This window comes from Ascaphus truei, chromosome 1 (genome assembly GCF_040206685.1).
Source record: "Ascaphus truei isolate aAscTru1 chromosome 1, aAscTru1.hap1, whole genome shotgun sequence".
Lineage (NCBI taxonomy): Eukaryota > Metazoa > Chordata > Amphibia > Anura > Ascaphidae > Ascaphus > Ascaphus truei.
Window position 1 is genome coordinate 426750220 of NC_134483.1, and position 25520 is coordinate 426775739.

Sequence of the window (25520 nt, forward strand, 5' to 3'; positions counted from 1 at the left end):
CTGGCCATGTTTCTTTTAATGACGTCATCTTAAAGGCAATTGAAGCAAAGCCATTCTGATTGGCTGTGCTTTCATTGCCCTTAAGTGATGTCATATTTTTTTTTTTTATCGGCCAAAACACATGGTTTTCACGGCCCTATCAGGGCCGTGGAAACCATGACGAAAATGTGACGTCATAGGCCTTTAAAAGCCTATGTCGTCTCATTTTGAAGCCAGACGCCGCGGAGAAAGGACCTCCGGCGAAGAAAGAAGACCAGGGCGTGGCAGCAGACGGGAAGAAGACCTCAGAAGAAGATAGAAGAAACAAGAATACAGATGAAGATGGATTAGAAGCAGAAGACCCCTGGATTGTCGTGTTTTATTATTTTAATATTTATTATTTTATGGTTTATTATTTTATGGGTTCCTGTTTGTGGATTGGTTCGTGAGTAAGCTGTTCAACGGGAGTCGGTGAGTGGGTCAAGTAATGGTAAGTGAACTAAAGAAATGTATTTAATGTTACTGTGTTTTTTGTTGCTTTTTACATGTGTTGTTTTTTTTTATTGTACATCATTTCTTGCCACTGTATGTATGTATGCATGTATGTCTAGAGAGATATATACATACAGGGTAAGAAATTATATTGTTTTAAAAGCTTGCTTTGCACTATTTTAAATGATTGTGGCTATGCATAGATGTGTGTTCAATGTATTTTATAAATAGATAGATGTATTTTTTGGGCTTCTATGCTGTACTTTAGGTAATGGTGATGCTTGCTTTTGTATATTGTAATTGTTGGTGTCCTATTTTGTATGATGGTAACTTGTTCTCTTTAACGGTTGCTATAGTTAATTGTGTAATTGGTATGGATGATATTTTAAATGTTTTGGGATGTAATTCATGTATGCTAATTGATTGATGATGACTTTATTGGATTACATTGTATACTTCTTTTGATGTAATGCTATTTTATTTGAAATATTGTATTGTTAACATTGATTTGCAGCGCCTACATGTAGCTTACATTTTGTGCAGCATGTATACAATGTAAATGCAATGTTTTAAGTGGCATTCGAGGCTTTGGATTGGCATTTGATTTTTTAGATTGGATGATTACATTTGATTTGTTTAGGAAATCGCATTGTATTTCATTGAGGATGTTATGGATAAGTGGTATTTTTATATGAGCATGTTTTTGTTAACCCTGACACATTTATTTGTATATTGGTTCATCATGTGTGTATATATATATATGTATGTGTGTATATATATATATATATATATATATATATATATATATATATTTTTTTTTATATATATATATATATATATATATAAAACACAAAAAAGTGTGGCGCCAAAAAATAATAATATTAGTGATATAATAAATTAAATGTGACTATAGTTGATGAATAAAAAGTTGTGTAAAGTGAATGATGTATGAAAGGGTTAATATCTCAATATACTAATGTGACCTTAGTGCATATGAATACAACACAACCAATAAAAGTATACAAAACAGTGCATGAACGTGCAAAAAAGAAAAAAAGAGAGACACAAAAATCAAAAAACTCCAACCAGTCCTTCCATAATTAGTCCATGATGATAGGATGTCTGATGTTGAAAGGGGTCTTTAGGCTGCTCTCACACAGGGTAAACCAACTCCACAGATATCTACAGACAAAAAAAGAGAGAGAGCGCACGCCCCATAGCATAATACTGCATAAAAATTTATTAAAACAAGGAAGGGGATGGGAAATGGGGGGGGTAGGAATCGCACTCACAAGATGCAAATGGTTAAAAAGGCAATTTGTGATTATATCACCACCATCCGGTTCTGGATACTGCAACACGTCTCCGTGGACTCCTTCAGGGCTGCCAGACACGATCACCAGGGACCAGATGTTAAAGGCTCCGTTCGCTGTCTGTATAGAGTCCAAAACTCCAGCTCACACTTCCAATGGCCGCCGATCGGATTCCCGCGCTTGGTGTAGGCTGCTGCGCGTGCGCGGCGTCGTCGTGATGACGTAATCGCGCTCTCAGTACCCTAACGCGTTTCGTCACCTGACCGGTAACTTTCTCAAAGGGTCATCAGCCCTTTGAGAAAGTTACCGGTCAGGTGACGAAACGCGTTAGGGTACTGAGAGCGCGATTACGTCATCACGACGACGCCGCGCACGCGCAGCAGCCTACACCAAGCGCGGGAATCCGATCGGCGGCCATTGGAAGTGTGAGCTGGAGTTTTGGACTCTATACAGACAGCGAACGGAGCCTTTAACATCTGGTCCCTGGTGATCGTGTCTGGCAGCCCTGAAGGAGTCCACGGAGACGTGTTGCAGTATCCAGAACCGGATGGTGGTGATATAATCACAAATTGCCTTTTTAACCATTTGCATCTTGTGAGTGCGATTCCTACCCCCCCCATTTCCCATCCCCTTCCTTGTTTTAATAAATTTTTATGCAGTATTATGCTATGGGGCGTGCGCTCTCTCTCTTTTTTTGTCTATATATATATATATATATATATATATATATATATATATATATATATATATATACACACACATGATGAACCAATATACAAATAAATGTGTCAGGGTTAACAAAAACATGCTCCAATAAAAATACCACTTATCCATAACATCCTCAATGAAATACAATGCGATTTCCTAAACAAATCAAATGTAATCATCCAATCTAAAGCATCAAATGCCAATCCAAAGCCTCAAATGCCACTTACACTGGCGACACACTTTATTCGAGCTCGGCTAGTCCCACGAATTCGGGTATACCCGGGTGTATTGAGGTTTGTGACTGTTTTCTGCCCGAGTGCATTGGGTTATTTTCCAGGCAGGGATTGAAGCATTTTATTCCCGCTGGCTGCAATACTGCACAGTGTATATATATATATATACTGCATTACAATTCATGAATTTATGCCATCTGGTAGACACGCGAAGCATTGCAGCCTATTAAATCCTAATCATTATCATTTAACAAATCAGCCGCCCGTCAGCAAGGCATGAACCCAAGCTGGATAGGCAAACGCAACGGGGCTTGTCAGAGGTGAGGAGCGGCGCATTCCAGGTATCTGCCAGGTACATACTGGGTATTTGCTCGAATAAAGTTTGTCGGTGCAGTAAAACATTGCATTTACATTGTATACATGCAGCATAAAATGTAAGCTACATGTAGACGCTGCAAATCAATGTTAACAATACAATATTTCAAATAAAATAGCATTACATCAAAAGAAGTATACAATGTAATCCAATAAAGTCACCATCAATCAATTAGCATACATGAATTACATCCCAAAACAATTAAAATAGCATCCATACCAATTACACAATAAACTATAGCAACCGTTAAAGAGAACAAGTTACCATCATACAAAATAGGACACCAACAATTACAATATACAAAAGCAAGCCTCACCATTACCTAAAGTACAGCATAGAAGCCCAAAAAATACATCTATCTAATTATAAAATACATTGAACACACATCTATGCATAGCAGTATAGCCACAATCATTTAAAATAGTGCAAAGCAAGCTTTTAAAACAATATAATTTCTTACCCTGTATGTATATATCTCTCTAGACATACATGCATACATACATACAGTGGCAAGAAATGATGTACAATAAAAAAAAACAACACATGTAAAAAGCAACAAAAAACACAGTAACATTAAATACATTTCTTTAGTTCACTTACCATTACTTGACCCACTCACCGACTCCCGTTGAACAGCTTACTCATGAACCAATCCACAAACAGGAACCCATAAAATAATAAACCATAAAATAATAAATATTAAAATAATAAAACACGACAATCCAGGGGGTCTTCTGCTTCTAATCCATCTTCATCTGTATTCTTGTTTCTTCTATCTTCTTCTGAGGTCTTCTTCCCGTTATATATATAGTTTCTTTCATTTTTATTTTATTTTTTCATGATGAAGTACAAAGGAATGTGTGAAGGGTGGGTATGTGGCCAGGATGGCTTAACACCTTAATTACCTTTGCGGTTAGTACCCAATAAGGTGATTAAGGGGTTCATTGATATTTGAATGTCATTGCAATGTATTGGCTATGTATTATTTTGGCAAAGGAACACAAGGATGATGCTGGTGACGGGGCCTTCTTATTGAAGAGGTCAGTAGAATTTTCTTTATTTTACTATGCTACTTAATGTATTTAATAATGGCCAAATAATGTATTATCCCTATCCGGATAATAGTTATTTGGCACTTTATTGTACTGTATATGGTGGGGTGAAGGAAGGGGGTATTGGCCCCAAGGGTATGTGGTAGGACTCCCTTGTGGGTGAGGGTGGTTAGGCCTCAGGGGGTGGGTGGTAGTGGGGGAGGGTATGTGGGTGATGGTGGGTTAACCCCTTAATGACTGAAGCGGTTCATAACCGCAATGGTGATTAAGGGGTTAGGGGACATTACATTGGATGTTTTTATACTTGTGTCTGTTTTGCAGAAGTGGATGGGGCATGAGCAGGATGAAGATGAGGATGGACTTCATTGTGGCAGCCGGACATGGGTGAGTGCTACATTTATTTAATGTATTTATTGTTCTGTATGTATTTTAAATGGACACATGCACTATTATCCATGTGTGGATAATAGTCATTGTGCCCATTACTATATTGTATGTTAGGGGGGTATAGATGTTGTTGGTGTAATATATATATATATATATATATATATAATATATATACATGTAGAGGTATCAGTACCGTGTTAGCCGAGCTTCAATAATCAAAAAATAAATAGATGATACCGTTCTGTGGCTAACGAAATGCTTTTATTTGTGCGAGCTTTTGAGATACACTGATCTCTTCTTCCGGCGATGTTACAATGAATGAAGCAAAAGGTATACTTAAAAACAGTGTCTCTTGGAATGTTATCTGTGCTGTTCCTTCCCCCGGTGTGGATGTGTTTTATGGCTAGAGGTGTCAAAAGGTTACTGAAAGCAAGTGAAGAAAGAGTGTGTATGTGTATCAGTGTGAATAAAAATGAATGGAGAGCCTACAGTATATACAGTGCTTTACACAAGGTGTGTGTGGAGTGGGAGTGGATATAAATGGTGTGGGTGGGTGTGGAAATGTGAGAGTTTGTAGCACAACTAAAAGTGTGTGTGGATACTTAGTGGTCCCTATTGGTGTATAGGGATGGAAAAACAAGGAATATTAGTATGTGTGCGAGACAGCTGTGTGTGCATACATATAGCACAGTATGTACAGACATGGCCTTTAGCACTCATGGGACGAGAGTTCACTACTGTCATGAAATCCGCTGAGACGGAAGAAACGCGTAGGGTCACGTGGCATTGAAACTACGGTGGTCGAGCAGTCCAGACGCCAGAGTGAGGACGTCAGTGAAAGTCTCCCTGGTCCCTGATTCATATGAGAGTAATGGCGGCCGCACGGAACTGACAAGCTTTGGTCTAAAGGAAGAATATCCATTTCGGTGATTGCTGCAACAGCAAACGTTTATTTGGAGCCATTTTGGACGCAATCGTGTGGAGGTTACTGTGGAGTCTTCAATCTGGTGCATGGGCTGGTCCCATAACATGCCTTATTTTTATTGACAAAGTGTGAGTGTGCATTTGTCTGTCCATGATTTATTACAAATTTTATATTATCTGATTTTATAAGAGGATCGGGCGCTTTTTCTCTTCTTTTTTCTAATAGGTTCTTTGGGAGGGTGTTGAGCCCAAGAAGAAGCAGCCTGGACTTTATTATTGTCATTTTCATGGACTCATATGGACTCAAGTATCGTTATTTTTATTTATAGTTTTCCTAATTTCAAGGCTTATTTTTAACACTTTTTTATGTTATCAACTTTTTCAACTATATAGTTTATTTTTTATATTTTTCTAGTCCATAGGTCACATTAGTGTGATCATCCCATTTTTCACTTTTGTACTCATTTTTTCATTTTTATTTTTATTTTCATTTTTATTTTTATGCACATTTTATATTTTTTGGGCAATTTATTTTATACAATTATATTAATAATTGTTTCATACCACAAGCATATTGGCATGTTATATTTTAAATAGGCATCTGTGCTGGGTGCAACATCTTGCCACATCTGATCAGGGCTGCAGCAATTTGGGTGTAGTGGGTGAAGGGCGCTGTCTTTATTATTGTTATATATATATATATATTTATATATATATATATATTTAGTTAGTGTGGGGCTGTTGTGTGTGTTTTCTTTTTATTGTGGGTAGCGGGGGTGGGTGAAGGGGGTATTAGCCCCAACGGTGGTTTGTTTAAGGCTTGCGGGTGGGTACCGGGAGGGTTTAACCCCTTCATGACCGTAGCGGTATTAACTGCTATGGTCGTGAAGAGGTTAAGAGCACCCGCAACCCCCCCGCAAGCCCTAAACAAACAACAAGGCATAAATACCACCTTCACGCACCCCCGCTACCAACAATAAACCTGGAACAGTTGTTTACCCCTTCATTGCCTTACCAGTTAACCGCTAAGGTATTGAAGTGGCCTTTAAATGCATTTTTCCTGCCTCGGATGCATGCCGGAGGGCTCCGGTGCTGGTATTAATGGTATCAGCTCAGGAGTACCCCGACATCAATCCCAGCCAGGAAAAAGGCCAGAATTTTTTCTAAGTGCCGATCCGCCACTCATCAGCAGCCTCTCACCATCAACTTGCCAACTTTTTCTTGCGTGGCTGATTCGCCATAAAAACGCCATTCTAGAGTGGCGAATAGCACCGCTAAGCTACTCGCCACTACTAGAATACAGCGTGGCGGAAAATGTTTCTATTTTAGGCGGAAATTGCCTTCTCGCCTCGCCATCGGCGGAAAAAAAAAACCGCCAACAAAACTGGCGTTTTTTTTTATTCTCGCCACTTTTTCGCCCCTTACTGAATAGGAGTAGGCATTTTTGGCGGGAAACTGGCGAGAATTGCCTTTCTGCCGCTTACTGCATGATGCCCTAAAACTCACAAAGACAAAATGGCAGACTAAAATAATCAAAACAAAATGGCTGCTTTGACCCTAATGCTGTTACGTCAGACCCCCTAATGTCTCAACTTCGTCAAAAGAAATATTTATTTTATTTTATCAGGAATAAAAAATACAAATAATCATGAATAATACAATTTTCAGTCTTTATCTTCTTTGTACTGTAGTTCTTCTGTCAGTTGAAAATTGAGGGCCGGTGGATTATCATGGAAGAATAAAAAATACATATAATCATGAATAATGCAAATTTATAATAATACAAACAGAAATAATTTTGTTTAGTCTTTCTCTTCTTCGTCATGGCCACATTGCATTCTGTAGTTCATTCAGAGAGTTGGGTTTGTGTAAATCATGGCTGTAGATACACTATACACACAGTTCACACAATTTACACATGCTACCCCCTCCCCCCGCCCGTCCTTTTTGTGCAGATCTCTCTGAAAAGGAAAGAAAAAAATGAGTGCAGTTAAGTGCATATAATGGCATTGTGTACAGTATAACTACTCCATATTGAACTATGCAGTTACTACTGTCAAACTGCTGTATACTGGAACTCATTATACATTTTAACTACTGTATAACTACTGTAAAATACATTGGAACAAGATTGGTAGTGCAGCTATCTCTGAAAAGAAATAATGAGTGCAGTTAAGTGCATGCTGTATACTGTAAAAAAAATCTGTGCTATACTTACCTATATCATACTGTACTTGGTGTGCCTGTACTTACCATACTACAGTACTGTACCATACTACCTTCCTCATGCATGCCCATTACGCTCTATGACAATGGGTAACACCGTTGCAATATGGTCAATATATTTATTACATCGTTCCACGGTGAGTACATCGTTCCAAAAACTCAGTATGCCTTTCGACAACTCATCCTTTTTGGAGGGTTTCACCACTTTTCGGATATGATCCTTCAGCTGATGCCAGACCATTTGGATAGGATTGAAGTCTGGTGATCTGTCATTGGAGGGGGGGGGGGAAGGAGAATAAGTTAAAAAGAGATACACAGTAAACAGTGGGAACAAATATGACACGGTTACCTTACTTACTCCGCTGGCGTCTTCACCCAGTTGATACCGCAGGCAAGAATATGCGCTGTTGACGTGGTGTGCTTCGGATCGTTGTCCTGGTAGAAATGGTGACCATCTGGGAATTCACGTGTTATGTATTCCACAATCTCAGACACTATTTTCTCTTGGAAAAAAAGCTTTATTCATGATTCCTGTAACAAGAAAAGAAAAGTGCTCAAATAATGCACACTACAGTAGTACTTTACAGTGCATAAGGCTACAGCATGTGGCTTTGTGCATTATTTTACCATCAAAGATGACGATGCATCCTGGTCTATGCCTAGACATGGCACCCCACACATGCATCTACACTGGGTGTTTTGGAGTGGCTTCATAGATATGCATCCATTTTTGTGGAATGCAAAGGTGGCAAATCTCTCCAGCGATACAGTAGTCTCGTCAGTAAAGATGCAATCCTGAAAAGATTCGCGACTGTCGATCCATGCCTGTGCCTGCACCACTCTCTTGATCTGTTGACGTCCCTTATCATAGGGTACGCTCTGTAATGACAAGGAATAATTTTACAGGTTAGTACAGTTTCTTATACCACACTTTTACCTCCTGTACTGTCTAGTACTAACCTAACACGTCCATATTTCCATCCAATTCTGCATCTCATCTTCTTGATGCTGGTCTCTGATATGGTTAGATTGTGATTTTTATGCAGAGTGTCTTTGACCCTTAAGGCACTCTTCTCATCATTCTCTTCACTTATTTGGTCAACCAGAAGAGTTGTCTCCCTACAGTATAAAGGAAAAACAACAATACGTTACAGTAGGCCACAAGTACAGTACATAATTTATGCTCAGGCCTACAGTATGGCTAAATATATATAATACTCTATACTGTAGTTATATAAATATACAGCGATATAAGTAATAATATATATATATATATATATATATATATATATATATATATATATATATATATAACCCTGTTTACAGTAATATAGTCATATAAATATACAGCGACAACAATTATAATAGATATATACTGTATGTAATATATTTAAATAAATATACTGGTACTTTAGGTGTTTGTGTCATACTGTTTACAGTGTACTGAAATGGGGGCTTGTGAGTGCGTGATTCATAATGAGTAATAATGAAGTGTGTTATAATTAAGGAAAGAAGTACAACTCACTTTGAAATAGAATTGATTATAAGATTGCAAGAATGCAAATTTTTTATCCAGGGTGTATTGCGGTATTTTAGCGCTCGTAATATTAGCATTTTATTAGCGCTGTCTGCAATACTGCAATACCGTCTAAAAACTCAGCGGGGCGTTCGCGAGCTGTTGTCTTCGAAGTTTAATACTTTAGCAGTTCAACCTACGTCAGTACACAGTCTGCGTATGCGCGCGCAGTAATTGTAAATGTGCATATTTATACATGCATTTGCAGTGCTGTACTGTACAGTATGTCTAATTTGAAAATTGTTGAAACGCATAGGCATTTACAGTACTGTAACAGTATCACATTTCGGCATATACAGCGCTCTCCCCTCGCTCGCCCCCGCACACAAACAGGATAATTTACTGCACTGCAGTATTTCAACTTCTTATCTTATCTACAGTACAGTAAACCTCTCCCACACCATTCCTTTGAATGTGTCTTTCTGGTTTCAATCACATTCCTGCTTGATAGCTGATGATTACTGCGCATGCGTCTGTAAGTTCACCACTGCTTGCTTGCAAAGTTCAAGAGTGAGTGAACAAAAAAAAAAAAATTCTCCTCATTTTTTATTTTTATTTTCTCCACAAGCCTGCCTAAACCATCTTGATATTACGATATTCAATCTGTGCTGTAGCATTTGACTGCAACACTGTGCGTTTGACTGCACATGGTTGATTTGTGTGCTTTTTATGTATTTGGGGGTGTAGGGATCAAATTATTATGATGACCTTCCTTTTGAAAATATGCCATTTCTTTGAACTGCAGTACAGCTAATCCTTCATGCAGCTGTACCCTGTACCCCCCTCCCTCACACACACACACACAAGGCTCGCTCAAGGATTTGAAACTCTTATCGACAGACACCTCTACAGAGCCATTCCGTTTCTAAAGCTTGCCATTGTGTTTTTAATCGTCCGTCCCTAGCCGAGCATCACCTCTCTGCGCCAGCGTGCCTAATTTTCCTATTGTTGGCTATGAGTCACCTCTCTGTAATCCTCTTTGGGAAGGGAGCTAGCTGATGATTACTGCGCATGACTCACCCATACACCCCCCCCAACCCTTTGAGGCTTTGTTTACGGTAACGCTTTTGATAATCCCTTCTCGAATTTGATATGTAAATCTGATTTGCACAGCACTGTGAAAGTGAGAGTTAAAAAAAACATTATCTGATTCATGTTGTTGATGCAGTAAATTACCACTTTTTGTCATTCTTTCTTTTTCTTTGGTGTAGGTGTGTGTTGGGGGGGGGGTGTCAATGATTATGATTATCATGAATGTAAATAAATATTTATTTTATTTTATCAGGAACAAAAAATACAAATATAAAATAATCATGTATAATACAAATGCAGTCTTTATTCAGTTCTTCTGTCAGATGAAAATTGAGGGCCGGTGGATAATCATGAATAATGCACATTGATAATAATATTAATTAATAATACATAATATATAATAATATATATATAATAATATAAATTTTCCATCTTTATCTTCTTCCTCATTCTGTGTACAGTACAGTAGTTCATTGAGAGAGGAGAGGTTTTGTGTACACCATGACTGCAGTTTAGATACTGTACACTTAACTGTACAAACAGTTCACAAACTTTACACGATACCCCCCCTCTCCCCCAGTCCATGCTTTTTTTCTGAAAAGACAAAAAAACAAAAAAATAGTGCAGTTAGGGCATGTGTGCTGTATAGTACTCTCAAACTTGTCTATACTGGAACTACTGTAAACTGTGACTACTGTTAAATACTTTGTAACCAGATGGCTGGTGCTGCTCTCTCAGGAAAGAAAAAATTGAGCAGTTAGGTGCATACTGTATTATGGCATTGTGTACTGTACAGCTACTCCATATTGGACAACAGTATGCAGTTAGTACTGTCAAACAAGTCTATACTGGAACTAGTGTATAGTGTTACTACTGTTAAATACTTTGTAACCAGATGGCTGGTGCTTCTCTCTTTGGAAGGAAAAAAATTGAGCAGTTAGGTGCATATTGTATTATGGCATTGTGTACTGTATAGCTACTCCATATTGGATAACAGTATGCAGTTAGTACTGTCAAACTAGTCTATTCTGGAACTACTGTATATTGTGACTACTGTTAAATACTTTGTAACCAGATGGCTGGTGCTGCTCTCTCAGGAAAGAAAAAAATTGAGCCATACTTACCTGTATCATACTGTACTTACAATACTACAGTACAGTACTATACCATAATACATTCCTGATGCTTGCCCACTACACGCGATCACAAAAGGCAACACAGTCGCAATATGGTCAATATATTTATTGCATCGTTCCACGGTGAGTACATCGTTCCAAAAACTCAGTATGCCTTTGCGCCAACTCATCCTTTTTGGAGGGTTTTTCGACTTTTCGGATATGGTCCTTCAGCTGATGCCAGACCATTTTGATAGGATTGAAGTCTGTCATTGGAGAGATGGGGAAAAAAAGAACAATTAGCTAAAGAGATACAGTACACAGTAAAAACAGTGGGAAAAAATAAGACACGGTTACCGCACTTACTCCGCTAGCGTCTTCACCCAGTTGATACCGCGCTCAAGAATATGCGCTGTTGACGCGGTGTGCTTCGGATCGTTGTCCTGGTAGAAACGGTGACAATCCGGGAACTCACGTGTGATGTATTCCACAATCTCAGGCACAATTTTCTCTTGGAAGAAAGCTTTATTCATGATTCCAATAACAAGAAAAGAAAAGGGCTCAAAAACTGCACACTAGTACAGTACAGTGCATAAGGCAAAAGCGTGTGAAATACATTTTACTGTACCTTCAAAGATGATGATGCATCCTGGTCCATGCCTAGAGATGGCACCCCACACATGCATCTTCACTGGGTGTTTTGGACGCGGATTCATAGATATGCAACCTTTTTTGTGGAATGCAAAGGTGGCAAATCTCTCCAGGGAAACAGTAGACTCGTCAGTGAAGATGCAATCCTGGAAAGATTCTCCACTGTCGATCCATGCCAGGGCCTGGACTACTCTCTTGATCTTGTTAACGTCCCATATCATAGGGTACGCTCTGTAATGACAAGGAATAATTTTATAGGTACAGTACAGTTTCTTAAACAACACTTTTACCTCCTGTACTCTCCAGTACTAACCTCACACGTCCATATTTCCATCCAATTCTGCGTCTCATCTTCTTTATGCTGGTCTCGGATACAGTGAGATTGTGATTTTGCTGCAGAGTGTATTTGACCCTTAATGCACTCTTCTCATCATTCTCTTCACTTATTTTGTCGACCAGAAGAGTTGTCTCCCTACAAAGTACAGAAAAACAACAATCCGGTAAGTTACAGTGCAGTAGGCCACAAGTACAGCACATCATTTGCAGTAAAAATAGTATAAAATTAGATAGGTCTACACAATATATAGTTCTATTAATATGCAGCAATATACTGCACCGACACACTTTATTCGAGCAAATACCCAGTATGTACCTGGCAGATACCTGGAATTCGCCGCTCCTCACCTCTGACAAGCCCCGTTGCGTTTGCCTTCCCAGCCTGGGTTCATGCCTGGCTGACGGGCGGCTGATCTGTTAAATGATAATGATTAGGATTTAATAGGCTGCAATGCTTCGCGTGTCTACCAGATGGCATAAATTCATGAATTGTAATGCAGTATATATATATATATATATATATACTGTGCAGTATTGCAGCCAGCGGGAATAAAATGCTTCAATCCCTGCCTGGAAAATACCTCAATGCACTCGGGCAGAAAACAGTCACAAACCTCAATACACCTGGGTATACCCGAATTCGTGGGACTAGCCGAGCTCGAATAAAGTGTGTCGCCAGTGTAAACAATAGATATACTGTAGTTATATAAATATACCGAAATAACTATAAAATTAGATAGGTCTACACAATATATAGTTCTATTAATATGCAGCAATATAAACAATAATAGATATACTGTATTATATAGTTATATAAATATACTTACGCGTTAGTTACCATTGGTGTCCTTGTGCGGTTTTTGGTTTTTCCGTGTGCATGATAGCACACGGTGGTTGATGGCACAACGAGGCCAGAAGCAGCTAACCAGCGTTGGATATCTGCAATTCGATGTCCGCTCGTGTAAATCTCCTTAATTCTCATGCTGAGATCCTTTGAAATCTTTTTAACAGGCATTGCTGCGAGTAGAAAGAAATACAAACACAAGAATGTATATTCGATGTTTAGTCGATGTGTATTCAATGTGCAGTGAATTCACAAAATGGATGGTGTATTTATACGTTAATAACTCACATTAGAGTAAGCCCACTTTCAACACCTGTACCTCGTCGCCATGCATTAAAGGTTACACACTTTGCATAGCCCACCACTTGATGATCTTTATCTGAACTTGCCCTTGTCCAGATACTGCATTGTGCCATCTGCTTCCATGGATCAACCCCGATTCTACGGACACAAGAAGCCACTCGCCTCTGCCGTGCCTGTCACACAGAAAAAGCGAAAGGCGGCAGCCGTTTCCAAGCCAAGGCCAAAGCCACAGGCTAAGGCCAATAAAGAAAACCTTCTGCTGACCCCAAAGGCTAAGGGTTTTAATACACGTAAGCCTTATTATGTCAAGAAGAAATACGGTGATACACTCAATGCAAAACAAATGGCAGCCAACCCATCAAACCCGCAGACCACGTCCTCCAATACGCTTCGATGACTCTGCCGCCGCTCTCCCAAAAATCTACAGCCCATCTTCTCCACTACATGTCCACGACGCTGCCGCTGCTCTCCTGGAAACCCACAGCCCATCTTCGCCACTGCTTTTTGTCGTTGTTGCCGCTGGTGCCCCTGAAATCAATGGGTCACTTTCTCCATTCCGCTTTGACGACTCTGCCGTTTCTCGCCCAGAAATCCATAGGTCGCTTTCTCCATCCCTCTTCGACGACGCTGCCGCTTCTCTCCCGGAAATCCACAGGTCACCTCCTCCATCCTTCTTCGGCGACGCTGCCGCTTCTCTCCATGGAACCCCCATCTTATCCTTCGTAGTACCCATCCACCCAGATGTCCACAGCACGCCATGCATAAGAACCAGCTCGTTAGACCGCATGCTGAATGGGTTAAGTGTGGCAATCCCCGGGAACTCTACTGTGCTGGTAAAGATAGATCTGCTTTTAGAGACCATGCTAAATATGGATCAACGGATGCAGAAGATGGATCAATGGATGGAGAAGATGGATCGACGGATGGAGAAGATAGAGACTGACATAGAGGGGATACATAATTTGCTCGGTCTTCATGCCCCTGTATCCCCGATGCTGGAGCAGAAGGGTGGCATGGATGTGATGAATGGGACCTTTGACCGCCTTCCAACACCAAGCGCACCTCCTCCACCAGAAGAATTTGTGTACATGTATGCCGTTGAGGAGGAGGATAACATGACAACCCCGTCAAGACCACGCCAGGAGACAACACGGTGACCAAGACAGGAGGAAAGCTTCCTCCCAGACAACCTACCCTCACCCGCCACCACAAGTACACCCAATCACAGAAAAACACCCGCTTCCAGAACCCAACCTACATACTCTTGCATCGATACGGTGCCCGACATCATCCTGCACGAACTGCCACCGGCACTCAGGGAGAAGTATAGGGTGATGAGTGCTGGTTTACCCCAGAAGTATGCCATGTTAATTTTTTAGCACCACGTGTCCTACTTGGTGTACTGCGGGTGGGCCTACAATGTGAACTACGAAGGAAATAGCGAAAAAGGGAGCTTCCTGAAAATTTAAGAAGGACAATTGTGGAGGAATTGCAGCGCTATTTTTCAATTACAGATCCTTTAATGAAAATCGTTCGAGACTCCATTAATGGCATTTTGCACCATACAAGGCATCAGCCCTGGAAGGACAATCTGGTGGGGATCGCATTTGCGTGACTGTTCAACTGTTGTTTATTTTTTGTAAATGTTTTGACTTTCTAAACTTTAATAAAGGAGATGTTGCGTGTTTTAACTTGTATTAATAAAGAAATGTTTTTCCTTACTGTACACAGGACCTACACAATTCCAGTCCCCGAGGGCCGCAAACAGGCCCGGTTTTCAAGGTTATCCTTAAAACCGTACAGAGTAGGTTGATGCAACGCACAGCAAAGAGGGGGTGACAGCAGGTCTGGCAAAAATCTTCTTTATTAAAGAGGCATTAAAATGTGGAAGGCTGCAACCTTCTACGCGTTTCGTGCAATGAAAGTTGCACTTTATCAAGAAGTCAGTTTAAACATGGTATGACACACTATATATAGGGACAGTCTGCCGTTTTGGCGCCAAAAAACACTATTTGGAATTTGCATAAATGTTTAATTATACACAGCTGCGCCAGCGCTATGCCAGAAGTGACTAACTACCTGTTCAGCTCCTGAGACATCCGCCTGCCAAGCAATCCTGCTCTGTGATACGCACAGCAGGGCAATGGAGGGCGAAATCTCGCGAGATGCGTTCCAGGGTGGTCACGACTGCTCGCGCATGCGCAGTTTGCCTTTGGTAATAAAAAGGAAATCCCGATCCCCTTAAAGGGGACAGCTACTGTCCTGTATGTGCGCGCATGCGCATGAGTGGCTCTGTGAGTATAGATACAGCAAAAGCGGCAAGATATTGGTGTAAACGACCACCACAAGGGAGACAATAATGGAAATGCCCCATAAACCTATGGAGACACCCATAGCATGTACCAACTGATGGGGGAAGTGATACACCAACTGTATGGCACATAGAGAGTTCTAAATTGTATGAAACTAATTTAGGCAGACTGTACCCCATACATACAAAACATCTAATAATTGTCAAATTAAAAACAAAAATTTAATCAAACAATATAAAAAAAAATATATAAATAACTATAATCCTAACTTATACCTATATTAAAACCATTCGTACAGCCCTCCAGAAGAACAGAGGAAGAATTAAACAGAAAAAAGTTGTATTCAATATTTCCTTGTACACTATGTTACAGAATCAGGACAAATCAGAAAAAACAACTCAGAAAAAACAATCATATGTATCTGAAGCAATTCTCATTTGTTAACCTTATTACAACCTTCATAAGTCAATAAAGTTGTTTCCATTGAGTGAAATATCTCACCCAACCTAATGACATAAACATTAACATTGAATATTGTTTTTCAATTTTGGTACAGAGTTGCTAACTTTTCGTGAACTAAAAACATTTCTTGTTAACTACATGATTGTACTGCTTTATTTGGAACACTAGAACCATATTGTATAGTCATGATAATATGATCCTCAACCAGACATAATTGTTTTACTTTTGTTCCAAATTAGATGAGAATTAAAGTGTCTATCTACAGGCATACCCCGCATTAACGTACGCAATGGGACCGGAGCATGTATGTAAAGCGAAAATGTACTTAAAGTGAAGCACTACCTTTTCCCACTTATTGATGCATGTACTGTACTGCAATTATTATATATGTGCATAACTGATGTAAATAACGCATTTGTAACAGGCTCTATAGTCTCCCCGCTTGCGCACAGCTTCGGTACAGGTAGGGAGCCGGTATTGCTGTTCAGGACGTGATGACAGGCGCATGCGTGAGCTGCCGTTTGCCTATTGGGCGATATGTACTTACTCGCGAGTGTACTTAAAGTGAGTGTACTTAAAGCGGGGTATGCCTGTATTAATGTTTCATTTCAGAAAATGATTAATACTCCATTCAATATTTATTCCATCAGGAAAACGGGTTTTTAGCGTGAAGATCCAGTAGGACTCTCTACAGTCTAACCTTTTTACCAAATCTCCTCCCCTCATTTTAGGTAAAATTCTCTCCATTCCCAAGAATGAGAAATTCTCAATACCCCCCTTCCCACACTCAGAAAAATGTTTGGAAACCGGGTGTACCAGGTCTCCTTTTTTAATTAATCTAAAGTGTTCTTGCATTCTAATTTTGAGGGACCTCGTTGTTCTTCTGACGTATCTTTTCCCACAGCCACAACTGATTACATAAACCACAAAAGATGTATTGCAATTAATGAAATCTCTAATTTCGAAACGTCTGTGAGGGCTGTGGGAAAAGACATATCTGGAAGGTTTCATGTACTTACACATATTACAATTATTGCATCTGAATGAACCTTTAGTCCTAAAGGTGTTGATATCAATGTTTACATCTGGAATTACACTAGGAGATAGATAATTAGAAATAGTCTTGGCCTTCCTATAGACAATTTTAGGACCCATTTTGGTATACTCTCCCAGGATGGGATCCATGCGTAATAGGCCCCAATGTTTATTAATTATCTTGTTCACTTGGCCACTGGCTTGACTATATTGTGTAATAAACAAGGGGGGTGTGCTTCCCAGTCTATTCTTATCACTTTTCTGCCCAACCTCCCTCACCCTTGACTCTCTGGTGGGGAGTAATGTACTTCTTTCTTTTTTAACTACTACATAAAAATGGAAAGAATTCCTAGAGGTTTAAGAGTAAAGAAAGCTCCAACTTTTGGATTTCCTGATAAGGACTTTGAGAATCAGTGGATTCAAACGCTTAACCACTGCTCCTTTAAGCTGATGGATCTTATATTGCAGCAAAAGATTAAGGAGAAGGACTCTATTGATATTCAGATTAAAGATTTACAAGATAAGCTGCGCCTGTTCCAGGATATGAGAGGTTTCGCCAGTTATGATAAAATACTATCTAATATTGTTGATGAAGCAGAACGTGAAATTATGATTAGGAAACAGAACAAATACGATCGAGACCGCATTGATTATGAGAAAAAACAAATTTATAGATGGCAAAGAACTGCTACTGTCTTTGATCGATCCTCCCTAAATACATCTAGGAGTAACACACGCAGATCAACACCAAACAAATCAATATTAAAAGGCAGTAATAGTGAACATCTAAGCGGTGATTCTGAATTTTCAGATGGAGAAAGTGCTTCACATTCTGTCTCATTTGTAGATATGGAGACAAGGTCCAGTAATGTTGATTGTGAAACCATTCCCCAATCCAGGGACACAAGGGGCTCAATTGATGTTAACCCTCCAAGAGGAGATTCTCAGGCCGGCAGATCAAATGACTCTTATCATCATGTACAGCAGTCAAAAAACTACTCAGTCTTCAGGAAAAACGAAAAAGAACCAGGAGGGGGAAGAAAAGATGCAGGGGGAAAAAGAGCACACAAGAGAAAGAAGAATTACTAACTAACTCTAATAATGTTATAAATCTTTCAGGCATTGAGCTAACCAAACCAGAGATTTCTCTCCTCAACAAAGGCCTAAAATATGCGCCCACTATGGGCATTGATTTGTTTGGAACAGTTATAGATGTACATAAGTATGTCCGCAAACTGACCCTAAAAAATTTTTTCCATCTGAAAAGTGGGGACAAATCTCTGACTGAGACTTCACTCGAGGCTAGTCCTCCAGTGAACTCTACTGGTTCTGCCTTGAACATAGGTGCTTCTGATTCCCCCCCCCCCCTCAACAGGTTACATTGGACTCTTTTAAAGATATATGTGCCCTAAGAGATTTGAATGACCTCGATGACCAAAGTAATTATGTTGAAGATTCCCAGACTTATAGTTTTGGAGACTGGGATTCCAAGTTTAAAGAGAAATCGGTGGTTTACCCTTCATTTGCTAAGGGTCCTTATCTGTCAATATTTGAAAATCTGGTAATTCGTGACCTTAGGTTTCTAGCTCATGGTTTCTCATTCTCAGGCATTAGTAATGATAATCTGAATAGGGAGGAACGTTTGGCCATTAGAACATTACAGAACAACCCCATGTTGGTAATTAAAAATGCTGATAAGGGAGGGGCAGTGGTGGTTCAGAGTAGGACAGACTATCTCAAGGAGGCTTTTCGCCAACTTGGTGATGTGTCCTCCTACTCTGAACTACCATATGATCCAACGCCAACCTTCTTGAAGGAATTGCAGGATTTAATTGACCTGGGATCAGCAACACAGGTTCTCAACAAAAAAGAGATGGGTTTTTTGGTTAACCCTCACCCCATAATTCCAGTTTTTCACCATCTCCCAAAGATCCATAAGACATTGGTCGACCCTCCTGGTCGTCCAATTGTCTCTAGTATTGGATCTTTGGGAGATGGTTTATCCCGTTATGTTAATGCTTATTTACAGCCCTTTGTCAGGGCTCTGCCTTCCTTCATCCTTGATTCTGGTGACTTGTTGGTACAATTACAAAAGGTCACATGGAAACCTGACTATCTTTGGGTAACTATGGATGTGGTCTCCCTGTATTCAATCATTGAGCACGATCTGGGTTTGACAGCTGTTCGTCATTTCATTGAATGTCCAGGAAGCTCAATGTTAATGACCACTTTTATCACTGAATCTATTCTTTTTCTTCTCACACACAATTATTTTCTTTTTGAGCACCAGTTTTATTTGCAACAACGGGGGACAGCAATGGGAACAAGTTTTGCCCCCTCCTATGCGAATCTTTTTATGGGGTGGTGGGAGCATGTATTCATTTATAACAGCACTAACAAATTTAGACACAATATAGTTTTTTATAAGCGTTTTATTGACGATTTACTCATAATTTGGCACGGGAGCACAGACATATTGGAATCATTTTTTGAAAATGTTAATAATAATAATCTCAATATTCAATTTACCACCAACTTCAAAGCACATCACATTAGCTTTCTGGACATCTTACTATATGTGGATATGAACCAACAGATTCAAACGGACACCTTTAGGAAAGGCAACTCAAGAAACACGATTCTTCGGGCGGACAGTTGTCATCCCAGATCGGTGATTACTGGCATCCCCAAAAGCCAGTACCTCAGACTGAGGAGGAATTGTTCCACATTAGATGGATTCCAGACTCAGTCAGAGGCGCTCACCAATAGGTTTGTAGAAAGGGGTTATACCAGGGAGACCCTCCAACCCATAGTGGAGGAAATAATTAAAAAAGAAAGAAGTACATTACTCCCCACCAGAGAGTCAAGGGTGAGGGAGGTTGGGCAGAAAAGTGATAAGAATAGACTGGGAAGCACACCCCCCTTGTTTATTACACAATATAGTCAAGCCAGTGGCCAAGTGAACAAGATAATTAATAAACATTGGGGCCTATTACGCATGGATCCCATCCTGGGAGAGTATACCAAAATGGGTCCTAAAATTGTCTATAGGAAGGCCAAGACTATTTCTAATTATCTATCTCCTAGTGTAATTCCAGATGTAAACATTGATATCAACACCTTTAGGACTAAAGGTTCATTCAGATGCAATAATTGTAATATGTGTAAGTACATGAAACCTTCCAGATATGTCTTTTCCCACAGCCCTCACAGACGTTTCGAAATTAGAGATTTCATTAATTGCAATACATCTTTTGTGGTTTATGTAATCAGTTGTGGCTGTGGGAAAAGATACGTCGGAAGAACAACGAGGTCCCTCAAAATTAGAATGCAAGAACACTTTAGATTAATTAAAAAAGGAGACCTGAAACACCCGGTCGCCAAACATTTTTCTGAGTGTGGGAAGGGGGGTATTGAGAATTTCTCATTCTTGGGAATGGAGAGAATTTTACCTAAAATGAGGGGAGGAGATTTGGTAAAAAGGTTAGACTGTAGAGAGTCCTACTGGATCTTCACGCTAAAAACCCGTTTTCCTGATGGAATAAATATTGAATGGAGTATTAATCATTTTCTGAAATGAAACATTAATAGATAGACACTTTAATTCTCATCTAATTTGGAACAAAAGTAAAAAAATTATGTCTGGTTGAGGATCATATTATCATGACTATACAATATGGTTCTAGTGTTCCAAATAAAGCAGTACAATCATGTAGTTAACAAGAAATGTTTTTAGTTCACGAAAAGTTAGCAACGCTGTACCAAAATTGAAAAACAATATGCAATGTTAATGTTTATGTCATTAGGTTGGGCGAGATATTTCACTCAATGGAAACAACTTTATTGACTTATGAAGGTTGTAATAAGGTTAACAAATGAGAATTGCTTCAGATACATATGATTGTTTTTTCTGAGTTGTTTTTTCTGATTTGTCCTGATTCTGTAACATAGTGTACAAGGAAATATTGAATACAACTTTTTTCTGTTTAATTCTTCCTCTGTTCTTCTGGAGGGCTGTACGAATGGTTTTAATATAGGTATAAGTTAGAATTATAGTTATTTATATATATTTTTCTATATTGTTTGATTAAATTTTTGTTTTTAATTTGACAATTATTAGATGTTTTGTATGTATGGGGTACAGTCTGCCTAAATTAGTTTCATACAATTTAGAACTCTCTATGTGCCATACAGTTGGTGTATCACTTCCCCCATCAGTTGGTACATGCTATGGGTGTCTCCATAGGTTTATGGGGCATTTCCATTATTGTCTCCCTTGTGGTGGTCGTTTACACCAGTATCTTGCCGCTTTTGCTGTATCTATACTCACAGAGCCACTCATGCGCATGCGCGCACATACAGGACAGTAGCTGTCCCCTTTAAGGGGATCGGGATTTCCTTTTTATTACCAAAGGCAAACTGCGCATGCGCGAGCAGTCGTGACCACCCTGGAACGCATCTCGCGAGATTTCGCCCTCCATTGCCCTGCTGTGCGTATCACAGAGCAGGAGTGCTTGGCAGGCGGATGTCTCAGGAGCTGAACAGGTAGTTAGTCACTTCTGGCATAGCGCTGGCGCAGCTGTGTATAATTAAACATTTATGCAAATTCCAAATAGTGTTTTTTGGCGCCAAAACGGCAGACTGTCCCTATATATAGTGTGTCATACCATGTTTAAACTGACTTCTTGATAAAGTGCAACTTTCATTGCACGAAACGCGTAGAAGTTTGCAGCCTTCCACATTTTAATGCCTCTTTAATAAAGAAGATTTTTGCCAGACCTGCTGTCACCCCCTCTTTGCTGTGCGTTGCATCAACCTACTCTGTACTGGATTCTACCCTCTGGCGACAGCACGCAGATTGTGAGTAACCCTGGTGATTAACACATATATTTGTGAGTACTACTGGGGGCCAGCCCAATGAGGTTAGGGGTGGGTGTTTTTATGCAACTACCCCTGCCTTCAGGGTAACTGGAGCCCTTCCTATAGTTGTACTGTATTTATGTCCCAGGAGGTTACTTCAATACTTACTTTTACATTACAAGTAATGGGACTACATACTTGAGCACCATATTACTCCTCTGTATCCTTAAAACCGTGGCTGTTTGCGGCCCTCGAGGACTGGAGTTCTGTACACCATCCTACTGTAAATGTTTGACTTTCTGTACTTTAATAAAGGAGATGTTGCGTTTTTTTACATTTTATTAATAAATAATTTTTTTTAATAACACCATACTGTTGTGCTGTACTGTACATGTTTTGACTTTCTGTACTTTAATAAAAGAGATGTTGCGTGTTTTAACTTGTATTAATAAAGAAATGTTTTTCCTTACTGTACACAGGACCTGCACAATTCCAGTCTCCGAGGGCCGCAAACATGCCCGGTTTTCAAGGTTATCCTTAAAACCGGGACTGTTTGCGGCCCTCAAGGACTGGAGTTGTGCAGGCCCGACTGACTGTAAATGTTTTGACTTTCTGTACATAAATGTTTTCACTAGCAGTAAACCATACACCTGTTGAAGTTTTGAATTGCTTTACACTTAAAATGTTTTTACATTGTATTTGTAAATAAATGTTTTTGTACTTACTTCACCAATAAAAGAAAATGTTGATTTTTTTTTTAATTTTTCCATTGTCTCCTTTTATACTGTAACAAAATACAGTGTTTCTAGAACATACTGTACAGTACTGTCCAGGCATACTGCACTGTATACTCTAGGCATGCTCAGTACTGTACATCTCAAGAGTATAACAACAATACATGCTGTACGGGTATAGAATACACATATGTACTGGAATACATGTAGAATAAATGCATACTTTTTATTTTTTCGGGTTTATTATACAGTATATAAAAAAGTATTGTATACGGTCTGAAAACAACAGCATACTGTTTCAGGTATTCTATCCTAATCAATAACAACGGCCACTAAACTGTAGACTCCAGTACTTGTTTTTTTTTACTCAGATTCAGCAATGTGCAGGCATTGTAACACAAAGCGATATTAACCATTGAAATCCCTCCATTTGCGGTTTTCCGCATGAGATGACAAAGTTTTCTTTTCTGAGGATCAAAAAAAAAAGGAAATGTTTTACTGTAATGGTCAGTCAGTCAGTCCCCTAAAGAAGTTCCCACAGTCAGTCCCACCAATAATTTTCTCGGGGGGCGTCTCCTGTTCATATGCGCATGCGCCTACCGTCGATGTGATGACACACGTTTCAAGAAGGTTCCAATGCGCATGCGCCTAGCTTTTCACCAATTGTGCAGTATCTACTGTAGAAGCTTCTCAGCCAATGATATTGCTTACAGGAGAATCGCTTGACTTTTGAACCGCATTGTTATTGATATTTTCAAAATAAAAAAAAACAAAATAAAATACGGCAACATTACTCACCATAGACTTTCCCAATCAGCTGGGGCCGAGCCACTGCCAGTGCCGTATTCTTGATCATACACGTCGTTGACAGGTGACAGTGGGACTACTACACCTGTAGTCAGCTGATGAGGCTGGAAATCTCTTAGGTACATGCAAGCTTGCTGGAATCTGTACGCGAAATCCAGCTGAGGCTGCAGGTATCCGGGCGGGGACAGACAGCAAGGGTTGCCGGTCACCAGGTTTTCACTGACGGTCGGGCCGTTATTGGAAGCTGCCTTTGTCGCTGTCACATTGCTTACCTGCAACTGACGTTTCTTAGTTGGTTTTAACACGACCTTTCGCCTTTTGCAGTCTCCATGATCATAGATATGGGAAAAACCCGGTGATACACACCAATACCCTCCAATAACATCGGGATCAATACGAAAAAAACATGGATCGCTACATAACTTTTTCCTTATTGCACGCTTCCACACATGAGCATCTGGCGAAAATTTGTAAAAGTCATAGTTTTCGATAAAATACTGATAAATTTCAACAACTGTTGCCATCTTATCATCTGTTGCATTAATCGCGGCCCATATTAAATAAGCATACGTTCTGTTGGGTTTTTGGAACACGGACTGCAGTTGTGCACTCAAGGCGGGACTCTCAGGACAATAACCAGAACAGAAACTGTGCTTGTCTTTTTTTAATATGAAAAGCCTAAATTGATACATTATTGTAACTTCTTCCTTCAGTCCCAAGGCCAATTTACAATGGACCACTGTGGTATTTTTTTAAACACCTGCAAGTCGATACATTACTGAAGCGCATGCGCATTACAATTCATGAATATCTGCCATCTGGCGGATACGCGAAAAATTGCAACCAATTAAATCTGAACCATTATCAATAAACACATTAACCGCTCATCAACATCGGGTGTGAATGCAACATGAATGCGGAATAAATGCGGAAGGAATGCGGCATGAACGTGGTGAAGTGCAGTGAAGTGCGTGGCATTCGGAAAAAAAATCCAAAACATTTCGGAGATGTTGGAGAATAAAAGGGGACGCAGCTGTATATGTGGCCAATTTATTTATTGTCCCACAGTTGTAAGTTAAAGCATTCATTCAAGAACACTATATATGTCAATGTTACCCTGCTGAATCTATGTCACTGAGGAAGCCTAAAGCGAAACGCGGTTGACTGAATTTGGACATTCTAGGCCACCGTAGTTGGAAGGAGGAAGCTCTCTACTCTACCCAGCTTTAGAACTTGACTGCTGCTGATGCTGATGCGCATGTGCAAGAACGGATGCAGAGCCAAGGATCAGTGAAGGGAGAAACCAGGGCTGTGCATGAGCCCAGGGGAGTCCACTGCTGACACTGAAAGCTAACGTAATTTCCCAAGCTGAGATGGACGCCTTGCTGTTGCACTGTGAGGAAAGGGAGAGGCCGGAGTGGGAATCCTTTCAATGCCATATGTTTATGGCCGTTATTGAGTGAGTATTCTCTTTTAACCTAATTTTCTTCATTTAACGTTTTACACTATATCCTTTTCCTTTATGTTTTGAGGAACATCTAAGAAACAGTATGGGAACCTTCTTCCAATGAGCTGTAGTTTATATAAGTGTCTTTTTGTTCAATAAGACTCATAACCAGGCTGTGCAATAAGTCAATTCTAATCACCCCTTTTTTCTGTGGTTTGTTGTTTTATAATCTTTTTCCCTACATGTTTTGGGGACTATGACCACAACAACGCCCCGGAGGACTCCTTTTTTCTTTTGATTGATTCTGTGTGGAGAA